Consider the following 27,906-nt stretch of genomic DNA (forward strand, 5'->3'; position numbering starts at 1 on the left):
GATAAAACCTACTAACCAAAGCCTTCTCATAGGCTAAACATGATGAGTCATGTCATTACAATTGAATTGAAATGAACAACTACATGCAAGATCAAATTAGATTATAGAACATGAAATAGTAATCAGGCATTGACTATTCATATGTGATAATCGCATTTGTCGTTCGAGTTTTACTTTAAAACTCTTTTATTATACTTTGTTACATCCAAACGGGTTGTAGAGACAACATTGAACCCCGTTAAAGTGAACCGGGATTAACATAGTATTAGCCCATAGTCACTTGTATGAGGTGACGTCTCGAAGTGACTAGAGTGTGATGCGATTGATGGCAAGTTCAAGTGCCATAGAGTCATATGAGATGATTAGTCGATCACATAGGCAGACTGTTAGGAACACTTTGTCGGGCAGTGACCGCTTATAGAGTTCTGGCAAATTTATAAAGCCTGGTCGTGGCGAGAGCTACTATAGTATTCTAACGAGTCGATTCTTTTGACTAAAGACTGTTCGCCTAAGATGGCACAGTTTCAGATTAACTTTGATTTGTGTTACTACGACCTTCATAAATGAGGTCAAATGGGCATATTTTGGGTTATGATGGCTGTGGCTAGTCGAATGGAATAAGTGCGATAGGAATTGTCCACCCCCTTGTCAGGGTTAAAACAATATCTCAGGGCCACTCGAGGAGTAATGAACTGGAAATGCGTGGCCACGCTCGAAAAGTATCTATGATAGATAAATCCGGTCAATCAGTTATTCTCCAGATCGAGGAAACCACTCTCGATATGATCACTTGCAAATACGACCCGAAAGACACCTTGCATTGAGTGGGAGATAGTAATAGGACAAGAGAATTGGTGACGCACACTTGTCGAGGACAAGTGGGAGATTGTTGGGAAATGTGTCCTCAACAATAGTGCGATCACATGATTTAAATATCATTAATAAATCTCATATAAAGAATACGTAAGAGATGATTCAATTATATAGTCGACTGATCAACATTAATCGGTAACGATTGGCTTGCTAGAGTTTGACGTTACTGTCGTGGGACGGTGGTGGTCAGTTGATCCCTTAAGGTCACACCTAAAGGATGATGCCCTTATCTATAAAGTTGATTAATTGTATGACGATGCAAGTTGATCAATTCCTTAAAATTGAACAATTCGATTTGTGAGAGAGAATTAATATCTTATTGTAATGGGATTAAATAAGATTTATTTTAGTAATAAAATGCTTTGTTACTAAAATTATTTATTGTTTGAGAAACAATAGAGATAAGAATGAATGGTTAATTATAATTACAAGATATTGTGAATTATAATTACATGACCCATTTTATTTATGTGATCAAGTACCACTAGTCAAATTAGTGGATGTAATTTAATTAATTCATAAAATGATATTTATGTGATAAATATGCACTAAAATTAATTAATAACATGTAGCATACTACATATGACATATTGTGTGACAAATGACAAATTGACAAAAATAAAATGGTAGTCCATTTTATAGAAGTGGACTAAATATTGGTGTGGAAATAGTTAGTGGGTGAATTATTTTATGAGATAAAATAATGTAATCATGGCTAACCTACACTAGCTTACACACCTACACTAAGTAGACTTACATGCGTACCATTTGGAGAAGTGAAAAAGCATAAAGCAAGATGCCATCCTTGGCTTTTGTGTGTTCCAACCGTGCCTCCTCTTCACTACATGAGAATATGAGTTCTCTTACATTCATTCATACATTAATATACATGCAAGTTCATGCATTATTCATTTTCTCTCTTTTTCTTTCATCAAAAACATGAGATTTTGATTGAAATTGTTCATAATAGATTACTAAAATTATTAATGTAATATATGAGTGTTAGTAATCATTTTTAAGGTAAACTACTAAACTAATATCTAGTTAATATTATTTAGTGGGGATAATGGATTATCTTGGGTGCAATCAAGAGGAGAGATTCTAAACTTGAATCTTGTTCATCCATTATTGGAAAGCTCAAGAACTAACAAGAAGGAGATCTTGTTGGTGCCCCTTTGACCGAAATTTATATGGTGAGAAATTGATTTTCTTATCTCTTCTTATTTAAGTTTGCATGCATAAGATTAGTAATTAATTTTATGGCTAAATTAATTAGAACATATATGAATATGTTATATAAAGAGATCTAGATTTCTAACAAGTAGAGACCGTCTGCACACTCCTTAAATAAATAAGGATCATCCCAGAAGTATTGCTTTGCATTGTAAAGAAATCTCTTCCTTTGTTGATAAGACAAGTCAGGTGGCAACTCGCTATTGACAACATAGTTAACTAAATCTGCATACCATGGATCAAGATTAGTATTAGTAAATACGGTAAATAAAGAATCATTAGGAAAATAATCATCAATAGGTAGAGAATCCTCTCCCTCCTGTTGCGGTAATCGCGACAGGTGATCAGCTACTATATTCTCGGCGCCTATCTTATCTTTGATTTGCAGATAAAATTCTTGGAGAAGGAGTATCCATCTCAGCAGTCGGGTTTAGCTTCCTTCTTAGCGAGAAGGTGTCTCAGTGCTGCATGGTCAGTAAAAACAGTAACTTTTGACCCTATCAAATAAGAGCGAAACTTCTCCAGCTCATAAACCACAGCTAATAGATCCTTCTCAGTAGTCGTATACTTCACTTGAGCCTCATCCAGAGTTCGGCTCGCATAGTAAATCACGCTCAAAGCTTTGTCTTTCCGCTGGCCTAACACCGCTCGTAGTGCATAATCACTAGCATTACACAAAATCTCAAAGGGCAAATCCCAGTTAGGAGACTGGATAATCAGTGCTGAAATCAAGGCCTGCTTTAATCTGTTAAAACAAGAAAGACACTCAATAGTAAAAACAAAGGGGGCATCCTTAAGCAACCACTACAAAAAAAACACGGGAAACTGACGGAAATAATCCGTCAAAAACGCGCTTTTCCCGTCAGAAATACGGGTTCGTGACGGAAAAACCGTCAGGAATCGACGTCACTACGATTCGTCACGAAAAACGGGTTCCTGACGGAATTTTCGTCAGTATTATGATCTGCTGACGGATTTTTTGTGAGACGTAAAAATGCCACCTGGCATTTGAGTGAACTAAAAAAAATTGAAAAAATATGGTCCTGACGGAAAATCCGTCTGAAAAGTCAACGAAAAATTGACTTTCTTGACGGAATTTCCGTCAAGATTATGACACGTGGCATCTGAGGGTTTCCAAAAAAAATTTTAAAAAAAATGATTCTGACGGAAATTCCGTCAGAAAAGTCAATATTTATGACGGAATTTCTGTCGGGAATATTAGATTTTTTTTAAAGTTTTTTTTTTTTTTTGAAAAAAGTTAATTTTCATTTATAAATCAACAATTGCAAAAAAAACCCGCTAAAAAAGGATTTTATCTAGCTAAATGACTAATAACCTCCTCACTCGCATAACTTTCCAGCCAAGCATACAACCTTACACAAATGTAATATTTAATCTTTCTAACAACTTGATCGACACTAGCATATAGCTCATTCAACAACCTGACATTCTTCTCCCGCCACAGGAAATAAACAACAGCAGCCATGGAGCATTCATTTGTATGTGTGATTGCACATAGTACTATACCTACACAAAAACACGGCAATAATAAGTACTCGTACTAGTCTCACTTGTCAGTATGTAATATTAAAAGTAACATTGTGAAGCTGAGTAATGGAAACTATAGCATGTGAGTGGCACAAATATATTCTATATTATCTCTTAGGGCAGAAGCGAGTCTAGGATTTTGATTTTGGTGTAGCAAAATATATACTCAAGGTAAAGTGTAAAGATAATTAGTGTGAAAGCCGTAAATATTGGTGTAGTATATCGCGAAATTCTAACTGAATTTTTTATTTTTGGTGTGGCAGCTTCTACACCGTAGCCGTACGTGGACTCGCCTCTGTCTTAGGGTAAGATCTCTAGCGTATCATTGTCAGTGGTGAAACTGTCAAACAAACCGCAGGAGGAAGAGAACTCAGAGAGTGAACTCAGAGAGTGAACTTAGTATGTTTTTGTAGACCTTCAAGATACAACCAATATATTAACCCTAACATATTATTTAGCTTGAATAATGACAATTTGTTCTATACTAATCAATCCATCTAGCTAAAAACAAAAATGTCACTGTACTAATCCAGTCAATACTTCAATTTCCTATCATCCTTGTCCTGTATAAATATCCCTATTCTTTCTTCATTACTTTCAAGCTAGCCCAAAACCCAGCTTCTTCTAACAGTTTTTCATTAATGCTAACAAAAATACTACTTAATAACTCATTACAAAAAAAAAACAAAAATGAGAAGAAAGGCTGCCTTGTTACAAAAATTAGCGCATTCTGTCATAGATATGAGATAGTAAAAAATATAAGAGAAAAATTGGTCGTGTTCGAAGTATTTTAGCTATATGAGAGAAGACAAGTTAAACGATCTAAACATAGAAATATATAAGGAAACATTCATGAAAACTCAGAACTCAAATCACTAACCTAATTAAAACATAAATTGGTCTCATAAATTAAACAATCTGCTAAAGTAAAAAAAAGTGAACAACAAATATATACAGAAAAGAGAAAAGGGAAACTGATAGGAGATGAGTAAGAAGAACGACCTGCATACCTATCCTCGCCAGGAATAGGAAGGAAGGAAAGGAAAACCTAATCATTTTCAACTTGAGTTGTTTGATGAGCTTTGAGAATCTAAAAATGTTGGAAGTAATGCAAAAGGCTAGTAATGTTGTCTAGATACATTGCATTGTAGAGAAGCTTTACATTACCTCGTAAGAGAATCTCTCCACTCTCACCACTAAATGCATGTTTATAACCTCATTAACTCCATGTTTATGGTAGTGGTTATGGCTCTTTATAGTGCTAATTAATCACTATAAATATGAGAAGTATGTAGTCATTTGAGATACACATCTTCCATATATCTCTACTACTTCTCTATGATAATTTTGAGCATAACATATGAGTTCCAACTCCTAATGGTTGAGTACACAACTTTTAGGAGTGTTGTGTGACCTTGGGGGACGACGCCTATATCGATTTGTACCGTAGTCGGGGCGATTTCGTTTCTCATTCAGTGGCGTCCATACCACGACACAACAACAAATATTCTCTAATTATATCTTCGCCCCTATAGTGATACTATATTTCCAACAATTGAGAAACGAAATTTTATCGCTATTATTGTTGTTGTGTTCATTATTTTTGTCATTGGAATTATTTCTATTGACGAAAAATATTGTTCTTCAGGTATAAGAATCAGGCCGCGAAGGGTGAGACAGCAGTTTGGTATTTTGGCCATAACTCCGTCTCTAGAGCTTTGTTTGAGGCGTGTAAGATGGCGTTGGAAAGCTAAGAAGAAGGGCTACAACTTTGTAGTTGAAGCTGTGAGCAGATTCGGTCATCTTCCATCCTTAAAATGGACAACAATGTCATGGTAGTATGCTGAAAGTTTTTATGAATACTTATAAAAGAATGGTATTATCTATAATTTTATTGCTCAATCCCATTCTTGTGGTTAAGGTATGTTCTCGAAACTTTCCTTTAAAATATTTATGATGATAAATATGAAGGTTTGGTCAAATTATATATGCCTTAATCGTTCGTATGTTTAAGCTACTACTTTATTTGGTATGATATGTCTATAATCTTGGCAAAATTACTCTTTTGATAATTGATTTCAAGAATATGTGAATGAAATTGTTCCAAGATTTTTGATTGACAAGTAACTAGAATGATTAAGTGTCCAAGATATTGTTATGTGTACAATATGTTTATCAAGCAAAATATTTCACACATTTGGATTGGTTATTTAGTTTTGATTATAAGATAAACTAAAATTGATATTTGAGTTATGAACCAAATGTGGGGGTTAAATATTTTTTTTTTAAATTGATATAGTATCTTGGATATGTGTGACAAAAATTGGAAATGATTATTTGTCAAAGCTTCATAAAAGTAGATTATGGAAAACATAATTTGTCAATGATTATATGATATCTAAATGTTGAGACGATGAATGAATGAATAATGTGTATATTTTGTTTGAACGATTATGTTTGTCACTAATTTGTGGCGTGACAACATGTGGGGGAAGACGTTCAACTTATTTGATAAATTTACTCATCATGTTTAGAGTTGATATCTTATAATTTGTGAAGAGCATGTATATCTTTGATTGTGGGGGTGTAGAGAAAATGATAATCGCATGTTTTATACGTGGCTAATTCATCCAAAATTAGAAGTATTAATTTGTTGGATAATGGCTATGTCAATAAATAATGATTGCTTAAGGTTTAATTATTTATGTTACATTTTGCTTACACCACACTATATGAGATAATGATGATTGATTTTATGTTGGTAAGAAGTCAAATTCTTTTTGTAAAATATTGTGGATTTGCAAAGAGTAAATATAAGTGAAACAATCATCGAGATTCGTTGTTTTCTAATATAAGAATGATAATGTATATAGAGCTTTTAGTAAATAATATGATTTTGGGTGCAAAATCACAAACAGTACGTGTATGCTTTATTCTATGTCAATTTATTAGAAAGAGAAAATAATAAAGAAGATTAATTGTTCTTTTAAACGACATGAGAGTGGAGCTCTATATTTAATTAGAACAATGATGCTAATGAGTTATTAGAGAACATGTTTTGACTATTGTGAGAAGTCTAATATGTATAATTGTAGTTGCTTCAATGTAGCTTATGCAGCTAAGTACATTTTGTTTGTGTATTCATTACCAAAGTTATCATTCACATTTAGTGAAGTGCCTAAGGTGCAATATTAAGAATTGCACTATGTTGAATATCTAGAAAGATATTGGATCGACGAAAAGGTAATGACGATCGACAAGGTGAGATCTATGGTGAGTACTATACATTTCTACCTTTAATGGTGATCTTGTTTTAAGTCTATTGAGAAGACTATTATAACCTTGTCTATTATGTACTAAGCATATTATATTGCTCTTAATCTTGCAGGGTAAGATGCAGGGTGATTGTGAAGCTATTATGAGCTACTACTTAATTGTGGGGGCATGGAGTTTTGCCTAATGTTTATCTTTAGCATAATACTAATATCAACTTAATAATGCTAAAATAATGTGTATAATGACTTGCAGATTTACACATTTTATGCAGATTTGATTTGAGAAAGTTGATTGAGAATAATATTCTCACAAATTATTATCTTTGTGAAATTTGAGTGGAGCATATTTAAGCTAATGGACTAAGAAAGAAAGAAGTCCTAGAATTGTCGAGGGGAATGGGGCAAAAGCCTATTAGTTGAGGAATTTGTGGTGGATACCGGAACTTGCTATGCAAGGGTGGTCTAACGAAGCCATAGATAACTCATACTTGTGTACACTTCCCATTCCTATGACATGTACACTATTTTGGAAGGTTGAGCATATAGTTCTTAATGGTCTTATAGCCCAAAATTGGGTGGTCCTTGTGAGACGGACTTGATGAGATCACCGTAATGATGGAGGTTGAGATATTTCTCTTAATGAATCTATATCCCTTTATTTGGGTGGTCCTATTGAGAAGGACTTGATGGATTCACCGCAATGTTGAAAGGTTGAGCCTTAGAGCTTTTAATGAATCTATATCCCTTTATTTGGGTGGTCTTATTGAGAAGGACCTGATGGATTCACCGCTATGTTGAGAGGTTGAGCCTTAGAGCTCTTAATGATTCTATAGCTCATGCATGAGTGGTTTATATGGAGATAGACTTGTTGGAATCACCTACGTGAGTGTGAAGGATTGGCCTCCTTCTATGAGAGACTAGGCTATCTCTCTAGAGCACTCGTGAGAATCCCAAGGTTCATTTGGCCATAAATTTGTTGAATTGTATCGCGGAACTCGTCTGGAACTTAAGGTGAGATATGTGTTTGGAATTTACCCCGGAGTCTAGGAGTTCAAGATTCGTTCACTCTCTAGGTGATGAAAGAATTGTTCCATTTCACTATGTGTTAATTCAAATCGAAAGATATTAATGCTTAAGTATCAATCCTTATTAATATGCTCAGAATTTTGTCTATCATTTGCATTAGTGGGGGATTGTTAGAAGTAATGCAAAAGGCTAGTAATGTTGTCTAGATACATTGCATTGTAGAGAAGCTTTACATTACCTCGTAAGAGAATCTCTCCACTCTCACCACTAAATGCATGTTTATAACCCCATTAACTCCATGTTTATGGTAGTGGTTATGCCTCTTTATAGTGCTAATTAATCACTATAAATATGAGAAGTAGGTAGTCATTTGAGATACACATCTTCCATATATCTCTACTACTTCTCTATGATAATTTTGAGCATAACATATGAGTTCCAACTCCTAATGGTTGAGTACACAACTTGTAACACCCCCATACTCCAAGTGCCTTACCAGGACCACTCAGGTATGAAGACATTACCATCTCGGTTACCCGAGGCAATGACAATCAAACAACAATAGTGAAACAACGTTTATTATAAATAGTTTAACGAATAGTTACAATCCATGAAACCAACTAAAAGTACGATACATTATTCTCAAATGATGTCTAACTGAAAAGTAAATAAACTAAAGGCTACAGCGGAAGACTCCTATCATCTTGTCGTGGCATCCCAGCTATCCCAGTACTCATCTCAATACCTGCTCAATATCTGCTCACGATCCCCGAATGGATCACCGCAGGTTTACAAAACAACACCGGGGTCAGTACTAATCACACAATCAATATAGATAACAATAATAAGATAAACAGACAAATTTGAACTGTCACACACACACACACACACCCCCACCAACTCCCATCATCTCAATCTTGATCGTCCACTTTGGACCCGGCCTTGCCGATGGGGGACCGCAGCCGTTCCCACCTAAGCCCCGCTCATCATACGAGCGATAACTCTGTCCCATTAATGTGCACATCCCCTACCGTGGCGGGTTCCACGAAGGGCGAAACTAGGGCGTGAAGTCACTCCCGCAAGTGACCCCACTCACCCGAAACGCATCTCGAGAACCATCAACAAAGAATCACAACCACAAACACAACACAATCATCATATCAAACAACTAACTACAAAGACATCACCAATATCCCATTATGGGACTAATACGAGTAGAAATCCTACCCGGAAAGCACAACAAGCGAGACGGTATCTACAAATTTGTATCAAAACGCCTCTTCTACGAATCCTCCTCCTAACACATAACACATAAAGACTACACATCACATACTACTCACAAAACTCCCAATCCCTAAATTAGGGTTTAACCAATCTTAACGAAACATTATAAAAATTATGTTAAAAGCTTACCCTTGACGCAAGGAACTCAACGATACGAATTACGACAAGAACGACCGTCGAACTCCGGAATTGCTAAGAATGCGATTAGGAAGATGAACTGGCTGCTTTCTCTCTTAAACAGGGTTTTAGGTTTTGTAAAAGTGATTTAAAACAATGACGATTATGTTTAAATACCTTAATCGCATAATTAACAAAACCCGAGAAAACGCCCCGTAAAACCGGACACTCGATCGAGTACCCAAGGTACTCGATCGAGTACCCCAAATACTACTCGATCGAGTACCCAACAGTCGAAACTATTTTATTTCGCAACTTGCCCTTACTCGACAGAGTAAGGGCTACTCGATAGAGTACCCCAAGACTTATAAATACGGAGTATTACCGTCTTCCCTCCTTAAAAGGAACTTCGTCCCCGAAGTTCAAACCACTACTAAACAAAGGTACTCCCTAACATTCCCGACTCAAAGAACCGAACAGAAAACATGGTACTAACCCAACTCATCCCGACAAACATACCGACACAACATATAAAAGGGGTATAAAACTCGTAAAAACTGCTCGCGATCATCTCCTACCCCCCTAAAAGAAACAAGGTTACGTCCTCGTAACCATACATACCTGATCAAAGAGGAAAGGGTAACGCTCTTTCATAGCTTCCTCTGGCTCCCATGTAGCTTCCTCGGTCTCGTGGTTAGACCAAAGGATCTTAAGCAAAACTGTCTCACCACTCCTAGTCTTTCTAACTTTTCGGTCTAGAATCTGCTTAGGCACCTCAAGATATGATAAGGACTCATCTAGCTCTAAGCTCTCTGCCTCCAACACATGTGACGGGTCACTTACATACTTCCGCAGCTGCGATACATGAAACACATTATGCACTCTCTGCAACGCAGCTGGTAAAGCCAGACGATAAGCAACTTCCCCAACTCGCTCTAAGATCTCATAAGGGCCTATAAACTTCTGACTTAGCTTGCCTTTCTTCCCAAATCTCATAACTCCACGCATCGGAGACACTTTCAGAAGAACCTTGTCCCCAACTTGAAACTCTATGTCCCGACGATGTAGGTCTGCATAACTCTTTTTCGATCCTGGCCGCTCGCATCCGTTCCCTGATCATCTTAATCTGTTCCACCATCTCATGCACCATCACTGGTCCTAAAACCACTTTGCCTCAAAGACTATCGTCCCAACAGATTGGACTCCTACATCTCCTCCCATACAAAGCCTCAAACGGTGCCATACCAATACTGGTGTGATAGCTGTTGTTGTAAGAAAACTCTATCAAGTCCAACCTCTGCTCCCAGCTACCACCAAAATCCATCACACACGCTCGCAACATATCCTCAAAAGTCTTGATTGTTCTCTCAGTCTGCCCATCTGTCGCAGGATGAAATGCTGTACTCATCTTCAAAGTTGTTCCCAACGATTCCTGCAACTCCTTCCAAAACCTCGATATAAACCTCGCATCTCTGTCAGACACTATGTCCTTAGGGACTCCATGTAACTTAAGCACGTTCTTGCGATAGGCCATAGCCAATTGTGCCTTAGTCCATGTATCTTTCATTGGAACAAAGTGAGCTGACTTGGTCAGACGATCCACTATCACCCAAATCATGTTGTTACCTTGTTGACTCTTAGGCAAACCCACAATGAAATCCATGGAAATGGATTCCCACTTCCACTCAGGCACCCCTAAAGACTGAATCTTACCTTGTGGTCTTCTCTGTTCCCCTTTAACTCTCTGGCATGTCAAACAACGGGACACAAACTCAGCTGTCTCTTTGTTCATCCCAGGCCACCAAAACGTTTTCTTCAAATCCTTGTATAGCTTGTCTCCACCTGGATGAACTGAATATGGTGTGCAATGCGCTTCTGTCATGATCGTCTTCTTCAACTCCTCATCATTAGGAACACACCACCTACCATCAAACCTCAAACTACCATATGTATGAATAGAAAACCGGGACACTGTCCCTTTCTCTACTCCAGCTCTCCACTCAACTATCTTAGGATCCAAAGCCTGCTTATCCCGAATGTCATCATAAAACTCCAGATGTACTGTCATATCACCTATGGCATCTCCTTTCTGCATCATATGTATCCCAAAGCTCGCTACCTCATCCCTCAGCCTCATCAAAGATAGAGCTGTACACAAGGAATGTACACTCTTTCTACTCAAAGCATCAGCAACAACATTGGCCTTCCCTTCATGGTAGATAATCTCCATGTCGTAATCACCAATCAACTCCATCCACCTCCTCTGTCTCATGTTCAACTCCTTCTGCGTGAAGATATACTTAAGACTCTTGTGATCAGAAAATACCTTAAAGATTGCTCCATAAAGGTAATGTCTCCAAATCTTGAGAGCAAACACCACTGCACCCAACTCCAGATCATGAGTAGGGTAGTTCTCCTCATAAGGCTTCAACTGCCTAGAAGCATAGGCAATCACTTTACCATTCTGCATCAACACACATCCCAGCCCATTCTTCGAGGCATCTGTATAAACCTCGAAATTCTCGCTCCCTTCAGGCAATGCGAGGACAGGAGCTGTGGTCAAACGCTCCTTTAATGTTTGGAACGCCGTCTCACAACTCTCATCCCAACGAAACCTGTTCTCTTTCCTCATCAACACTGTCATCGGTCTAGCTATCTTGGAGAAATCTTTCACGAACCGTCTGTAGTATCCAACTAAACCCAAGAAACTTCTAACCTCATCAACATTCTTCGGTGCTTCCCACTTTGTCACTGCCTCAATCTTCGCCGGATCCACAGCTACCCCATCTTTAGAGATTACATGCCCTAGAAAAGCAACTTTCTCTAACCAGAACTCACACTTGGACAGCTTAGCATACAACTCATGATCTCTCAAAGTCTGCAACACGATCCTCAGATGCTCCTCATGCTCCTCCTTAGTCTTAGAGTAGACTAAGATGTCATCGATAAACACCACCACAAACTGGTCCAAGAACTGTCTGAAGATTCTATTCATCAAATCCATAAACACTGCCGGCGCATTAGACAACCCAAACGGCATCACCACATACTCATAATGGCCATACCTTGACGTGAAAGCTGTCTTCGGTATGTCCACCTCTCTAATCTTCACCTGATAGTACCCCGACCTCAAATCAATCTTAGAAAAGACTTTTGCACCACTCAACTGATCAAACAGGTCATCTATCCTTGGCAAAGGATACTTGTTCTTTATCGTCACACGGTTCAGCTCCATGTAATCTATGCACAGCCTCAAGCTCCCATCTTTCTTCTTCACGAACAGAACTGGTGCTCCCCAAGGCGATACACTTGGTCTAATGTATCCCTTCTCTATCAAATCATCAAACTGCTTCCTAAGTTCCTCCATCTCCTTAGGACCCATACGGTACGGTGCCTTAGAGATTGGCCCCGTCCCTGGCTTCAACTCTACGGTGAAATCTATCTCCCTCTTCGGTGGCAACCCCGGAATCTCCTCTGGAAAAACATCTGCAAACTCTCCCACCACTGGTATCTCATCAACTGTCGGACTCTCTATCCGGTCATCTCTCACATGACACAAGATCAACGGACATCCCTTCCTCAGATAAGACTTCAAGGTGACAGCTGCAATCAACTTAACTTTGGGTTTGACTAGAAACCCACGGTAAGAGACACTAACACCCTTTGGACCTCTTAAGGACACTTTCTTTTGATGACAGTCTATCTTAGCTTTATACTTTCCTAACCAATCCATCCCAACTATCATCTCAAAACCATTAAAAGGAAACTCTAGCAAGTCTACCGGGAAATCGACTTGCCCAACTATCAAAGATACATCTCTAAACAACCTCCCACACGATACAGACTCACCCGAAGGTATGAAAACTCGCTCACTAACGGACTCATATACTCTCAAACCCAACTGTTTTACATGACTCGAAGACACAAACGACCGAGAAGCCCCCGAATCAAACAAAACAAACGTAGGAATACCATTAACAAGGAATGTCTGGGGTGATAACGTGCACATCTTCCTCACCGCCTTCTTCTCCATCATGAATAACTTGCCATTTGGTCTTCGCCCACCTCCCCGGGACAAGCTTGGCTGATGCGGTCGGCTTAGCACCCGACCCTTGATTGTTGTTGTTCGTCGGTGTCTTCGATAAAATTACCGCCGTTGCGGTTGCCTCCACTCTGGTAACTCGACTTCCCCGGTTTGGCCATGATCCAGCCGGTCATTTGCTCGCGAAGCTCTGCACGGTCTCGAAAGATCCCGGTGCACTCGTGCACTCATGTCTCTTGTGGCCTACGCCACCACAACCAAAGCGAGTCACTCCCCGGCTATTGCTCACACTCCCACGGCCACGCCCAAAGGAAGCCCCAAAGATCAACCACGACCCGGAAGAAAACCCCTTAGACGACCGTGGTTGCCTTTCTTGTAATTAGATTGGCCACCACCCTCGCTCTCGACTTCCTCTTCTCACCGCTGAGACCTCTCTCCGAGCCATCTCCACCAGCCTCTCAGCTCTTCCAGCCCTCTCATAAGCTTCCTTAACATCGGTAAGGATCCCCACGGGTAACTTATCCATAATCGTGGTAGTCAACCCTCTTTCAAACCTCAATGCCAGGTTCTCCTCACTCAAACCCATATCCTCATCATACCTGGACTTCTCATTGAACTGTCTGTAGTACTCGGCTACCGACATCTCAGCGGTCATCTTAAACTTATCAAACTCTTCCCTCAACTTACTACTTACATGCTCCGGCACGAACTCCTTCCTCACAGCTCTACGAAACTCCTCCCAAGGTATAGCAGGTAAGCCTTGGTTGGTGTATATCTCCTTAGCACTCACCTTCACTGAATCCCACCACTTGCCTGCTGCTTCCCTCAGATAGAACGCAGCCTGTTCCACTCTCATCTCATCAGGACAGTGAACCAAGTCTAAGATGTTCTCCATCTCTCTCAGCCAACTATCAAGCAGATTAGGCTCCCCAACCCCCTTGTATTCTTTCGGGTTAAACCTCGCAATATAGAGGCTGATTTTAGAATGATCAACCTCCTTCTCCTTACTCTTATCCTTGTCCTCATTCACTCTCTTCAGGGTCTCGGTAAGAGCATCCTGGTGCTCTAACATCTTAACGATGTCATCCACGGTCATAAGCTCAGCTCTCGCGTACAAAGCAGTTCTCTTGGGCGGCATCTTGAAGCTATATAAGAAAGGGGTAAACGTAAACACACGTACTAAACCTCAAAACACGAAAACACGATGCCCAGAACCCACTCGATCGAGTTCCCAAACACACTCGATCGAGTAACGGGCTACTCGATCGAGTGCCCCACGTACTCGATCGAGTCCCCAAACTCCAGAACCAAACAAACCTTCTGATCTCTTTCCTACTCGATCGAGTATCTAGGCTACTCGATCGAGTGACACCCTACTCGATCGAGTACCCCTAGTTACTCGATCGAGTGCCCCAAAACTCGATTCTGGACTCAAAATTGCCGAAAACCCACCCGATCGAGTCAGCCCTACTCGATCGAGTAACCCTAATTCGTAAGAGCTACCCGCATATTACGTCATATGCTAACATGCTAACTTTATAAATCACATATTATATCATAACAATCATGCTATTAATTGCCACGTTGTAAAACATTCAACATGCTATCATTTCATCAACAGTTTCTATATATATATAACATCACTTTTCTTTCATCTCCTCAACTTCCAATTCGAACATCCAACAATCAACACATTCCATCACATTTGTACACAAGTTAACCAAACACACATACGACTCGACAAACACTTCCCTCATGTGACCGGTTCAAAGTTGTAGGGCGACCCCCGCGACTTTAGGACGTCTCCCAAGCCTTTGCACTAGCTCCTACAACTTTTACCCCGGGTTCATTTTAATTGACTCCCTATGTTCATTAAGTTCATTGGTTACAGGTTTCAGGATCGTCGCTCCGATACCATTTGTAACACCCCCATACTCCAAGTGCCTTACCAGGACCACTCAGGTATGAAGACATTACCATCTCGGTTACCCGAGGCAATGACAATCAAACAATAATAGTGAAACAACGTTTATTATAAATAGTTTAACGAATAGTTACAATCCATGAAACCAACTAAAAGTACGATACATTATTCTCAAATGATGTCTAACTGAAAAGTAAATAAACTAAAGGCTACAGCGGAAGATTCCTATCATCTTGTCGTGGCATCCCAGCTATCCCAGTACTCATCTCAATACCTGCTCAATATCTGCTCACCATCCCCGAATGGATCACCGCAGGTTTACAAAACAACAACGGGGTCAGTACTAATCACACAATCAATATAGATAACAATAATAAGATAAACAGACAGCTGAACTGTCACACACACACACACACACCACCAACTCCCATCATCTCAATACTGACTGTCCACTGGACCAGCCCTGCCAGTGGGGGACCGCAGCCGTTCCCACCTAAGCCCCGCTCATCATACGAGCGATAACCCTGTCCCATTAATGTGCACATCCCCTACCGTGGCGGGTGAAGGGCAAAACTAGGGCGTGAAGTCACTCCCGCAAGTGACCCCACTCAGCCGAGAACGCATCTCGAGAACCATCAACAGCAATCACAACCACAAACACAACACAATCATCATATCAAACAACTAACTACAGCACATCACCAATATCCCATTATGGGACTAATACTGAGTAGGAAATCCTACCTGGAAAGCACAACAAGCAGACGGTATCTACAGCTGTATCAAAACGCCTCTTCTACGAATCCTCCTCCTAACACATAACACATAAAGACTACACATCACATACTACTCATAAAACCCCCAATCCCTAAATTAGGGTTTAACCAATCTTAACGAAACATTATAAAAATTATGTTAAAAGCTTACCCTTGACGCAAGGAACTCAACGATACGAATTACGACAAGAACTGACCGTCTGAACTCCGGGAATTGCTAAGAATGCGATTAGGAAGATGAACTGGCTGCTTTCTCTCTTAAACAGGGTTTTAGGTTTTGTAAAAGTGATTTAAAACAATGACGATTATGTTTAAATACCTTAATCGCATAATTAACAAAACCCGAGAAAACTCCCCGTAAAACCGGACACTCGATCGAGTACCCAAGGTACTCGATCGAGTACCCCCTTACTCGATCGAGTACCCCAGCTACTCGATCGAGTACCCAACAGGTCAGAAACTATTTTATTTCGCAACTTGCCCTTACTCGACAGAGTAAGGGCTACTCGATAGAGTACCCCAAGACTTATAAATACGGAGTATTACACAACTTTTAGGAGTGTTGTGTGACCTTGGGGGACGACGCCTATATCGATTTGTACCGTAGTCGGGGTGATTTCGTTTCTCATTCAGTGGCCTCCATAGCACGACACAACAACAAATATTCTCTAATTATATCTTCGCCCCTATAGTGATACTATATTTCCAACAAAAAATTCCACCAAAATTCAATGTCAAAAAAAAATTACTGAGTGACCTGTCTGTGAAAGTGTTTCAGGGATGAGGGAGCTAGAAGTAAGGAAGTAGAAAGGGTGTGTGATGAGTAAGAGGGAATCAGAATGACTGAGTGAGAGATTGAGAGAATGCCAAATTTCTAGGTCAAGTTATTTGAGGCGTTTGTTGACCAAAACATAATCAAAATCATAATTTTATCTTGATACCGGCTCCAGTATAATTATTGATAGTTGTGAATTTCTATCTATCTCTTATGGCCTCCAGATGCTCCATTTAATCAATATCTAAAACTAGGACCATCTCAATTAAGCAACTGCCCTATTCATAGTTATAGGCCCATCATGCACCTTTTGAAGGTGGCAGGGGCATTACATAAACCAAAAGGCATCCTACGATAAGCAAAAACACCTTGAGGGCAGGTAAAAGTAGTCTTTTCCAGATCATCCGAATGAATAGGGATCTGAAAGAACCCTGAATATCCATCTAAATAACGGAAAAACTTATGAGAGGCTAACCTTTCTACCATTTGATCGATAAACGGAAGGGGAAAGTGATCCTTCTTTGTGGCGGCATTCAACTGTCTGTAGTATATGCACATCCGCCAACCAGTTACAACTCTAGTGGGTATTAATTCAATTTTATTATTTTTAACCACAGTAGTTCCTCCTTTCTTAGGAACCACCTGAACGGGACTCACCCATTTAGAATGACCAACGGAGTAGATAATACCTGCATCGAGTAGCTTCATTACCTCAGCCATCACAACATCCTCCATCTTCTAATTCAGCCTGCGCTGACCCTGTCTGCAAGGTTTGTGATCTTCTTCTAACTCAATCTTGTGCATACAAATATCAGGGCTGATGCCCTAAATATCGTCCAGTGAATAGCCCATAGCTTTCCTGGTTTTCTTCAGAACAGCTAACAAAGCGGTAAGCTGTTTATCATCCAAATCAGCACTAACAATGACTGGATATTGCTCTGTATCATCTAAAATGCATATTTGAGATGAGAAGGAAGAGGCTTACGCTCAGGTACCTTTACCTCCATGGGGCAGAGAGTATTTACCAATTGTTCTACCCTCTCTCCTTCGCCGTCGGTGAGTTCACGCTCATCTATTGTAGCTTTAAGAAAATCCAACACAACGTCATTGTTTTCCTGGTTATCTGCACACTCATCTAACAACATAAAAGCTTCCAGTGGATCCTTAATCGAGGAATCCGACCAGAACTCATACACAGACTCATCAACGATATCAACTGAATAACATGTATCCTCTATCATTGGTCTAGCAAGTGTACCAGGCAAACTGAAAGTGATTGCATCATCCCCCACTACAAGAGTCAAACGCCCTTGTTTGACATCAATAATAGCCCCAGCTGTACATAAAAATGGTCTTCCTAATATAATTGGGGTCCGGGTATCCTCAACTATGTCTAAGACAATGAAATCTACTGGTATAAAGAACTTGCCTACTTTGACAGGCACGTCTTGTAATACCACGGTTTTATGAGTCTCTGGGTACTCTATCGAGTGGGCCTTACTCTGTCGAGTAAGTGTGTTTTGCGTTTTAAAATAGTTTCTGACCTGTTGGGTACTCGTTCGAGTAGCCTTGGTACTCGATCGAGTAAGCGGCACTCGATCGAGTACGTTAGTTACTCGATCGAGTAAGTGTGTTTTACGGGGTTGTTTCGACGGGTTTTGCTAATAACGCGAGTTTGATATAAAAGGTTTCCGTCAGTTTATTTCATCATTTTTAACCTTTCTAAACCTTTCAAAATAAAAAGGAGTTACGTAGTTCTCTCTCGTCGCGTTGTTGGCAAATCCCTAAGGCTAGGAGTGTCGGATCATCTTGTTCTTTGCATCATAGTGTTCCTTGCGTCAAGGGTAAGATCTACATACCAATTTTATAGTATTTAGTTAACTTTGTTTAAACCCTAATTTTGGGAATTGGGGATTTGTGTTAGTTTTGTGATTGTTAGTAATTATGTGATTATATGTTAGGAGGAGGATTCGTAGAAGAGGAATTTTGATACAGCTGTTGAGACCGTCTGATTGTGTTGCTGTTCAAGGTAGGGTTTCCCTACTCAGTATTAGTCCCATAATGCATTGTTGGTGCTGTATAATTGTTGATTATTATCGTATTAGTATTATGACGGTTGTTGATTGATTGCTGTATGATGGTTGTGATTGTTTGTCTCTGGTTCTCGAGATGCGTTCTCGGCTGAGTGGGGTCACTTGCGGGGTGGCTTCACGCCCTAGTTTCGCCCTCTGTGGAACCCGCCACGGGAGGGGATGTGCACATTAATGGGACAGGGTTATCGCTCGGTATGATGAGCGGGGATTTGGTGGGTGCGGCTGCGGTCCCCTATCGGGCGGGCTGGTCCAGGGGACGATCGGTGACGGAGATTGATTGGAGTGGGTGTGATTGTGTGTGTGACCGTTTGAGCTGCTTGTTTCTTGTATTGTTGGTTATATAAATTGTGTGATTAGTCTTGACCCGTTTAATGTTTTAAAAACTGTGGTGATCCATTCGGGGTGGTGAGCGATATTCAGCGGTATGATATGACGCGTATGGGATAGGCCGGGATGAGTCATCACGTGGCGATTAGAAGTCTTCTGGCATGTGTCGACGACGTTTTATAGCTTTGATAGATTTAGCAGTAGACCGTCTGAGAATCTTGTATTTCAGTTTTGGTTTTTTGTTTTGATCATGTAATCACTTTAAACTATTTCGTTGTTTAAATTATGTTTCTTCATTGTCATTTGATTATCATTGCCTAGGGTAACCGAGATGGTAGCACTTTCATCCCTTGAGTGGTCCTGGTAAGGCACTTGGAGTATGAGGGTGTTACAAAATGGTATCAGAGCAACGATCCTGAAACCTGTAACCAATGAACCTAATGAACATAGGGAGTCAAAATAAAATGAACCCGGGGTAGAAGTTGTAGGAGCTAATGCAAAGACATGGGAGACGTCCTAAAGTCGCGAACTCGCCCTACAATTTTGAACCGGTCACCATGGGATATGAGTTAGAATCGCTATGTGTTTATCTTATGAATTGTGTATCTTTGTAGCAAAGTGTGGTATAAATCGGTGGATGTATGTGTGTGGAGAATGGGGAATATGTAAGAAAGATGGTGATGATGTGATTTTTGTTATGTTGTTGGTTGAAAGCATGTTGCATGATAGTTGGTTTACATGTTGGTTGGAATCTTTGGAAAAGTGTATGAGAATGATGAGTAATGTGGTGGAAAAAGGAAGTAGTTCATATGTGATATGATTATACATAATTTTGCTTGTGTAATTTTATATAATGATTTCTTATACTTGTCTACTGTTGTATCATATGCGCTTGTTAGATAAAGAATGTGATTGAACTAAATGAGTTGATTGGAAAAGATGAAGTGGCAATTACATGAGAATATGAATTCCTTGATTATGAACATATTTATGTGATGAAGTGGATTTTTAATATTGTTGTGTTAGTAACATGGAAATAGGATTTGTAATGTATGGGTATGATTTGTGTTATGAAAGTTATAAAGTTAAAGCATGCGGGTAGTACATGTTTGATAAGTTGAATGTTATATGAGCATGATAGATATTATTGTTTAGTTTTGGTAGGTAGTAGAATGTGGTTATGGATGGGGGTTTTATAAATATCGAGTCGCTTTTGTTCACCTCGTTGATGTTTAAGTTGTTTGAAAGAGAAAATCAAATGGCTATGTCGTCTGATTAAAGCAAAGTTGTATTTAAACTGTTATAACTTGAAATGCATAAATGATTTTAATGTGATTCCAATTGGAGGTGATAGCTTGTTCTTTTACGATTCTAACGATATGTCACACGCCCAAAACGACCAAGAAATGAGTGAGTTATGACTGTTTTACGAAAACTGGACAATGCTGAGAATTGCGTAGGGTACTCGATCGAGTAGCCTTGGTACTCGATCGAGTAGGCGGAACTCTATCGAGTACGTTAGTTACTCGATCGAGTAGCCCTGGTGATTTGTTTTCCGTGCTTCTGACCTTCACCTACTCGATCGAGTAAGTCCGTTACTAGATCGAGTGGCCTGTACTCGATCTAGTGACCCCTGTTTTGGGTCATATGCTTATCTTTTGACTTTGTTGCATATCATGTTTAATTCAAAGGTGTTATCTTGCTTCTTTATGCATTGATTTATATGTATGTTGATCCTGATGCGTAAGTTACCCAATCTTATGATGTAAGAAGTGGCACCTGAGGTGAGTATGAGTTCGGTGGGAGAACATGAGTTATATGTGGTTGTGATAGATAGTGGAAAAAGAAAAGGAAGATCGTTATGGCTTAATTGAGACATAGAGCATGTTTTCTGAGATGAGATGAGTGATATGATTGTGCGTTGAGTAACGTAAAAGCAAGTGAATATGGGCAAGGGATGATGTGAGTCTAAGGAACGTGAGAATAAAAAGATTCAAAGTAAGGATGTGGATAGTGGCAGCTTGAGATGTGTAAAGAATTATGGAGGGAGATGGTTAGGAGTCGTGTGGGTTAAGGATATATATAGTGAAAGTTCATTTTAAAGGGGTTGAGAAGAGTGGTATACAGTGAACGTTGATTTTATGGATAGATTAGTGGCAAGTGTGAGTAATAGCATAATAAGAGAAGACCCATGGTAAGAAAGAGTGAGGTGATATCGATATAAAATAATGAGATTTGAGTTTTGGAGCGATGAGAAGGTAATTGGAGCACTAAAGGGTTAGGTAGAAGTAATAAGGAGTTGAGATATTAAATGGAATTGTTGAGTATATAGAGAAAAGAAGGATAAAAGTAAGCTGAGAAAAATGTTCACCGGAGTTATGTGATATAAAAGTAAGGAATCATCGGGATGTATGATACTACCAAGAGTAAGTGAGTTAATGGTTATACAGAAGTTTCAGGACAACATGATTAATCATGAGTTTCGAGGAATTAAGGGAGTAAGAGGTTGATTTAGTATCTGCACTCTATAAGATTTTGGTGGAGAGTTAGATGACGATACAGTTCGGGATAGTATTGGGAAGAATGTTGAGGTAATTTTGTTGATGGATTTGATGTTCGTTATTTGGGATGTTAACCAAAGATAGGAAAGAAAACGTGATGTTTAGAGATGAGTGTAAGTAAGGGGTTTGATGTCCGGACAGTGGTAGTGTTATGGTTTGTGACTAGTGGTTAAGGGTGATGGTATATTAGAAAGGTAGCAATTCTAAAGAGGTTGATTTTGTAGGGACCAGATTGATAAGTATGGTTATGAAAGAGTATAAGAAGTGGTTATATGAGGCGGTTGTTAGTAGTTGAGTATTAATGGTGTGGCTACATTTGGCAGAGGGTGATGGATATGCGAATGGGAGAATATGTTATGAGGTGTATACGAGTTAAGCTCGGGTGAGAGGTAACTTTTATCAGGTGGTAACTTACGTGATCAAGATTGACTGGTTGGATGTGATTACGGGTCTATGATATATATAAATGTTTGCGTGAGGTTTTGACCCCACAAGATGTGGGATGGTGTGATTATCATAAAGTTGTTATTTGAATGTTTTGTAATGCATGTTGGGTATGCTAATCTAATTGAATGATATTCAAAAAGGTAATAATTTGATTGATCTGGAATGTATAGTTAAAATGGTATGTGTATTGATGATACATGTTTATTCCGTGAAATGGTAAGGATGATGTTCATGAGATTCTTGTCAGTTCTTTCCGCATAATATGTTGTGTTATAATCTAATAAAACGGTTTTGAGTGAGTTTTCTTGTTCGAAATGTCATATTGAGTCAGTGTTTATGGGAATTATATGTGATTGGAATGTTTATCGATGTGGTTGTGTGCCTCGAGTGGTGATCCGGGCATGGTACTTCATGTCGTGATGTGGGTATTTTCACACTGCGTTGTGGCTGTTGGTGGCGATGTTGTGATGCCGTCACCGGTTGTGGTGGAGTAGGCGGGATGATTATGATTCGAGTTTCGAAAGTGCATACCAGTTATACATAGATTGTTATTTTGTTTGATGTTGCTCCCTGCGAGTTTCAGTTTGTGCAGATAGACAGTTGTCTTGTTTATTGATGTTTTCTTTACCTAAGTCTGGGAATGAGGGTCGAGTATGATATGAAATAGAGTTGTATATGTTTTCGTTGTTGTTATGGTATAGTGATTTTCCGGTTGATGGGACACGGTTGTGAGAGGTTGTTACAGTAATTTTGATCTTGTTCTAGATAAGGCTTCAGTAGACATGGTAATGGCAAGTGAGTCGTAGAACATGTGTGGTAATTGTAACATTCCGTTTGATGTCTATGAGTGTCTTGGTATTGGATTTGTTAGTTGATGATATTATGGAGCTAGCAGCATTAGAGGATGGTAGTTGGTTATGTATGGAGTTGGTGTCGTGAGAGATATATATGTGGTAGATACGATATAGTGAGTCATGTTGTGGAAGTAAACATAGTTGGTGGAGTGGGTGTTAAGAGTTCATGTTCTATGTTCGGTCGAGTTCTTGAGTCCTTAGCTAAGTTGTTGTGTCTTGGTCGAGTCTGTATAGTTGTTTTTATGTATGGGTTGAACTTCGGGGACGAAGTTCCTTTTAAGGAGGGAAGACTGTAATACTCCGTATTTATAAGTCTTGGGGTACTCTATCGAGTAGCCCTTACTCTGTCGAGTAAGGGTAAGTTGCGAGATAAAATAGTTTCGACTGTGGGGTACTCGATCGAGTAGGCCGGGGTACTCGATCGAGTAGCGGGGTACTCGATCGAGTACCTTGGGTACTCGATCGAGTGTCCGATTTTACGGGGAGTTTTCTCGGGTTTTGTTAATTATGCGATTAAGGTATTTAAACATATTCGTCATTGTTTTAATTCACTTTTACAAAACCTAAAACCCTGTTTAAGAGAGAAAGCACCACTTCATCTTCCTAATCGCATTCTTAGCAATTCCGGAGTTCGACGGTCGGTTCTTGTCGTTTTTCGTGTCGTTGGATTCCTTGCGTCAAGGGTAAGCTTTTAATATAGTTTTTATAATGTTTTGTTAAGATTGGTTAAACCCTAATTTAGGAATTGGGGGTTTTGGTGTGTAGTTTGTGATGTGTAGTCTTTATGTGCTGTATGATAGGAGGAGAATTCGTAGAGGAGCCGTTTTGATACAGCTGTAGATACCGTCTGCGTGTTGTGCTTTCCAGGTAGGATTTCCTACTCAGTATTAGTCCCATAATGGGATATTGGTGATGTGCTGTAGTTAGTTGCTTGATATGATGATTGTGTTTGTAATTGTGTTTGTGGTTGTGTTGTTGATGGTTCTCGAGATGCGTTCTCGGCTGAGTGGGGTCACTTGCGGGAGTGATCTCACGCCCTAGTTTCACCCTTCGTGGAACCCGCCACGAAAGGGGATGTGCACATTAATGGGAGAGGGTTATCGCTCGTACGATGAGCGGGGCTTAGGTGGGAACGGCTGCGGTCCCCCACCGGCGGCGGCTGGGTACAAATGTGGACGCGATCGATATTGAGATGATGGGAGTTGGTGGTGTGTGTGTGTGTGTGTGTGATTCAAATTGTCTGTTTGTCTTATTATTGTTATATGTATTGAATTGTGTGATTAGTATCGACCCGTTTAAATGTTTTAAAAACTGTGGTGATCCATTCGGGGTGGTGAGCGATTATTGAGCAGTGTGATATGACGCGTATGGGATAGCCGGGATGAGTCATCACGTGGCGGTTAGAAGTCTTCCGCATTTGTGTCGACGAAGTCTAGTAGCTTTGATAGTTTTAGCAGTAGACCGTATGAGAACCTTGTAATTCCTTTTATTAGTTTTGGTTTTGGAACCTGTAATCACTTAATCTATAATTACTTTAAAAGTACGTTTCTTTATTGTCTTATGATATTCAGTACCTCGGGCAACCGAGATGGTAGTATCCTTATACCTGAGTGGTCCCGGTAAGGCACTTGGAGTATGGGGGTGTTACAAATGGTATCGTGAGCGACGATTTTGGAACTCAGTAACTAATGAACATAATGAACATAGGGAGTCTAATAAAATGAACCTGGTGTATGTGTAATGGGAGCCCCGGCTGATGCTAGGTTTTGGGTGAGTAGGCGCCCTCACTTCAAAATCTTGGCCCCATGATACTTAAGCCAGCCACATGGTATGGGAACGTGGAGTCCGTGTGTATATGTGCGACGTGTATGTTAATTGTGCTGTATATGGGTTGTTGAAAGCATGTTGCATGATAGTTGGTTGACATGTTGGTTGGAATCGTTGGAAAAGTATATGAGAATGATGAATGATATGGTAGAAAAAGGAAAGTAGTTCGTATATGATGATGTGTGATGAAGTGGATTTGTAATGTTGTTGTATTAGCAACATGGAAATAGGATTTGTAGTGTATGGGTGTGGTTTGTGTTATGAAAAGTTATGAAAATTTAAAACATGCGGGTAATACATGATTGAAAGTTGAATGTTATATGAGCATGATAGATGGTAATGTTTGGCTTTTGGTAAGTAGTAACATGAAGAATAGAGGTTCAATGATATGTGTTTTGTATAACGAATTGGATGAAAAGCATGATGGTTGCTTATAACGTGGCACTTTATAACACGAAGTAGATTATTTTGTTGATTGTATGAGGAGTCGCGCAGATTTGAATGCGTAGTTGTAATCATAATGTTGAAATAATAATGAATGCATAGTGCGTTAGGGTATGTGAGATAACATTCGGGTAGTATTCACGAGTCTGCATGACTCGATCGAGTGGGTTGATTCGATCGAGTGGGTATTTGTCGTTATTTTGACCAGAATCGTGTTTTTGGGCACTCGATCGAGTACCTCTGGCACTCGATCGAGTATGGGGTCACTCGATCGAGTAGCCGGGCTACTCGGTCGAGTAAGTCAGAGATCCGAAGGTCTGTTTGGGTTACGAGTCGGGGCACTCGATCGAGCATGTTGGGCACTCGATCGAGTAGCCTCAACTCGATCGAGTAGGTTCCGTACTCGATCGAGTGGGGTCTGTGCTTGAGTCATATGCGTGTTTCGGGTCATATGTTTGTCTTTTGACATTCGTTGCATATTTTGTTTAATTCAAAGGTGTTGTATTACTTCTTTATGCATTGTTTTACGTATGTGTTGGTCCTGAAGCGTAAGTTACCCAATCTTATGATGTAAAGAGTGGCACTATGATGAGTATGAGTTCGGTGGGGAGGACATGAGTTATATGTGATTATGATAGGTGGTGGAAAAAGAAAAGGAAGATTGGTATAGTTTATTGAGGCATGGCGTACGTTTTGCGGGACGGGATGAGTGATATGATTGTGTGTTGAGTAATGTAAAAATAAGTGAATATAGGCAAGGGATGAAGTGAGTATAATGAACGTGAGAATGAAAAGATTGAAAGTAAGAATGTGGATAGTGGCAAATTGAGGTGTGTAAAGAGTTATGGAAGGAAATGGTTAGGAGTCGTGTGGGTTATGGATTTATGTAGTGAAAGTTCGTTTAAAGGGGTTGAGAAGAGTAATATATAGTGAACTTTGTGGAGACATGTCGCGAGGTGTATTTGTAGACAGTGAGTGAGTTTAGGAGGTTTGGTTTATTAAAAGATGAAACTACTGTGTGATTTCCTTGGGTAATTAACGGTATTAAATGAATTCTGATTTCTAGAGATGTAAAAAGGGGGATGCAATTGTTTGAACATTAAACGTTGGTTCTATGAATAGATTAGTGGCAAGTATGAGTGATAGCATAATAAGAGAAGATCCATGGTAAGAAAGAGTGAGATGATGTCGGTAGAAAATAATGGAATTAAGTTTTGGAGCAACGAAGGGGTAACCAGATTTCTAAAGAGTTAGCTAGAAGGAATAAGGAGTTGAACTATTAATTGGTATTATTGAGTGTAAAGAGAAAAGAAGGATAAAAGTAAGCTGAGGAAAATGTTCACCGGAGCTATGTGATATAAAGATAAGAAATCATCGAAATATGTGATGGTATCACGAGGATGTTAGCTAAAGGTTATATAGGAGTTTCAGGGCAACATGGTTGGTAATGAGTTTCGAGGAATTAAGGGAGTAAGAAGTTGGTGGAGTATTGGCACGATACGAGATATTTGGTGGAGAGTTGGATGACAATACAAATAAGATAGCATTGGGAATAGTGTTGAGGTAATTTTGTGGATGGGCTTGATGTTCGTTATTTGCAATGTTAACCAAAAATGGTAGAAACACCATGTTATTTTGATATGAGTGTAAGAGATTTTATATACGAGCAAAATGGTGGCATTGTGGTGTTATCACTAATGGTTAAGAGTGATGGAATATTAGAAAGGTAGCAATTCTAAAGAGGTTGATTTGGTAGGGACCTGATTGTTGTGTATGATTGTGAGAGGGTATAAGATGTGGTTAGGTGAGGCGGACGCTATTAGTTGAATAGTGAAGGTGTGATTATATTTGGCAGGAAGTGATGGTTGTGCGAATGGGGGAATATGTTATGAGGGGCATATGAGTTAAACTCGGGCAAACAGTAACCTTTTTCGAGTGGTAACTTACGTGGTCAGGATTGACTAGTTGGTTGTGATTACGGGTCTATGATATGTGTAAATGTTTGTGTGAGGTTCTACCCTCACAAGAAGTGGTATGGTGTGATAATTATAAAGTTGTTTTATGAATGTTCTGTAATATGTATGTTGGGCACGGTAATTTAATTGAATGATATCCAAAAAGGTAATAACTTGATTGATTTGACATAGCTAGTTATAATTTTATGTGTATTGATAACACATGTGTATTCCGGGAAATGGCAGAGAGGATGTTCATGAGATGCTTATCTGTTTATCCATATAATATGTTGCGTGGTGATTTAATAAAGTGGATTTAAGTAAGTTTTTCTTGTCTGAGAAGTTATGCCGAGTCAGTATTTATGGGAATTGTATGCAGTTGTGATGTCTATTGGTGTGGTTGTGGTGCCTCGGGTGGTGATCCGGGCACGGTACATAGTGCTGTGATGCGGGTATTTTCGCACTACGGTGTGGCTGTTGGTGGCGGTGTTGTGATGCCGTCACCGGTTGTGGTGGAGTAGGCGG

The sequence above is a fragment of the Silene latifolia genome, chromosome 2, assembly GCF_048544455.1.
Source record: "Silene latifolia isolate original U9 population chromosome 2, ASM4854445v1, whole genome shotgun sequence".
Lineage (NCBI taxonomy): Eukaryota > Viridiplantae > Streptophyta > Magnoliopsida > Caryophyllales > Caryophyllaceae > Silene > Silene latifolia.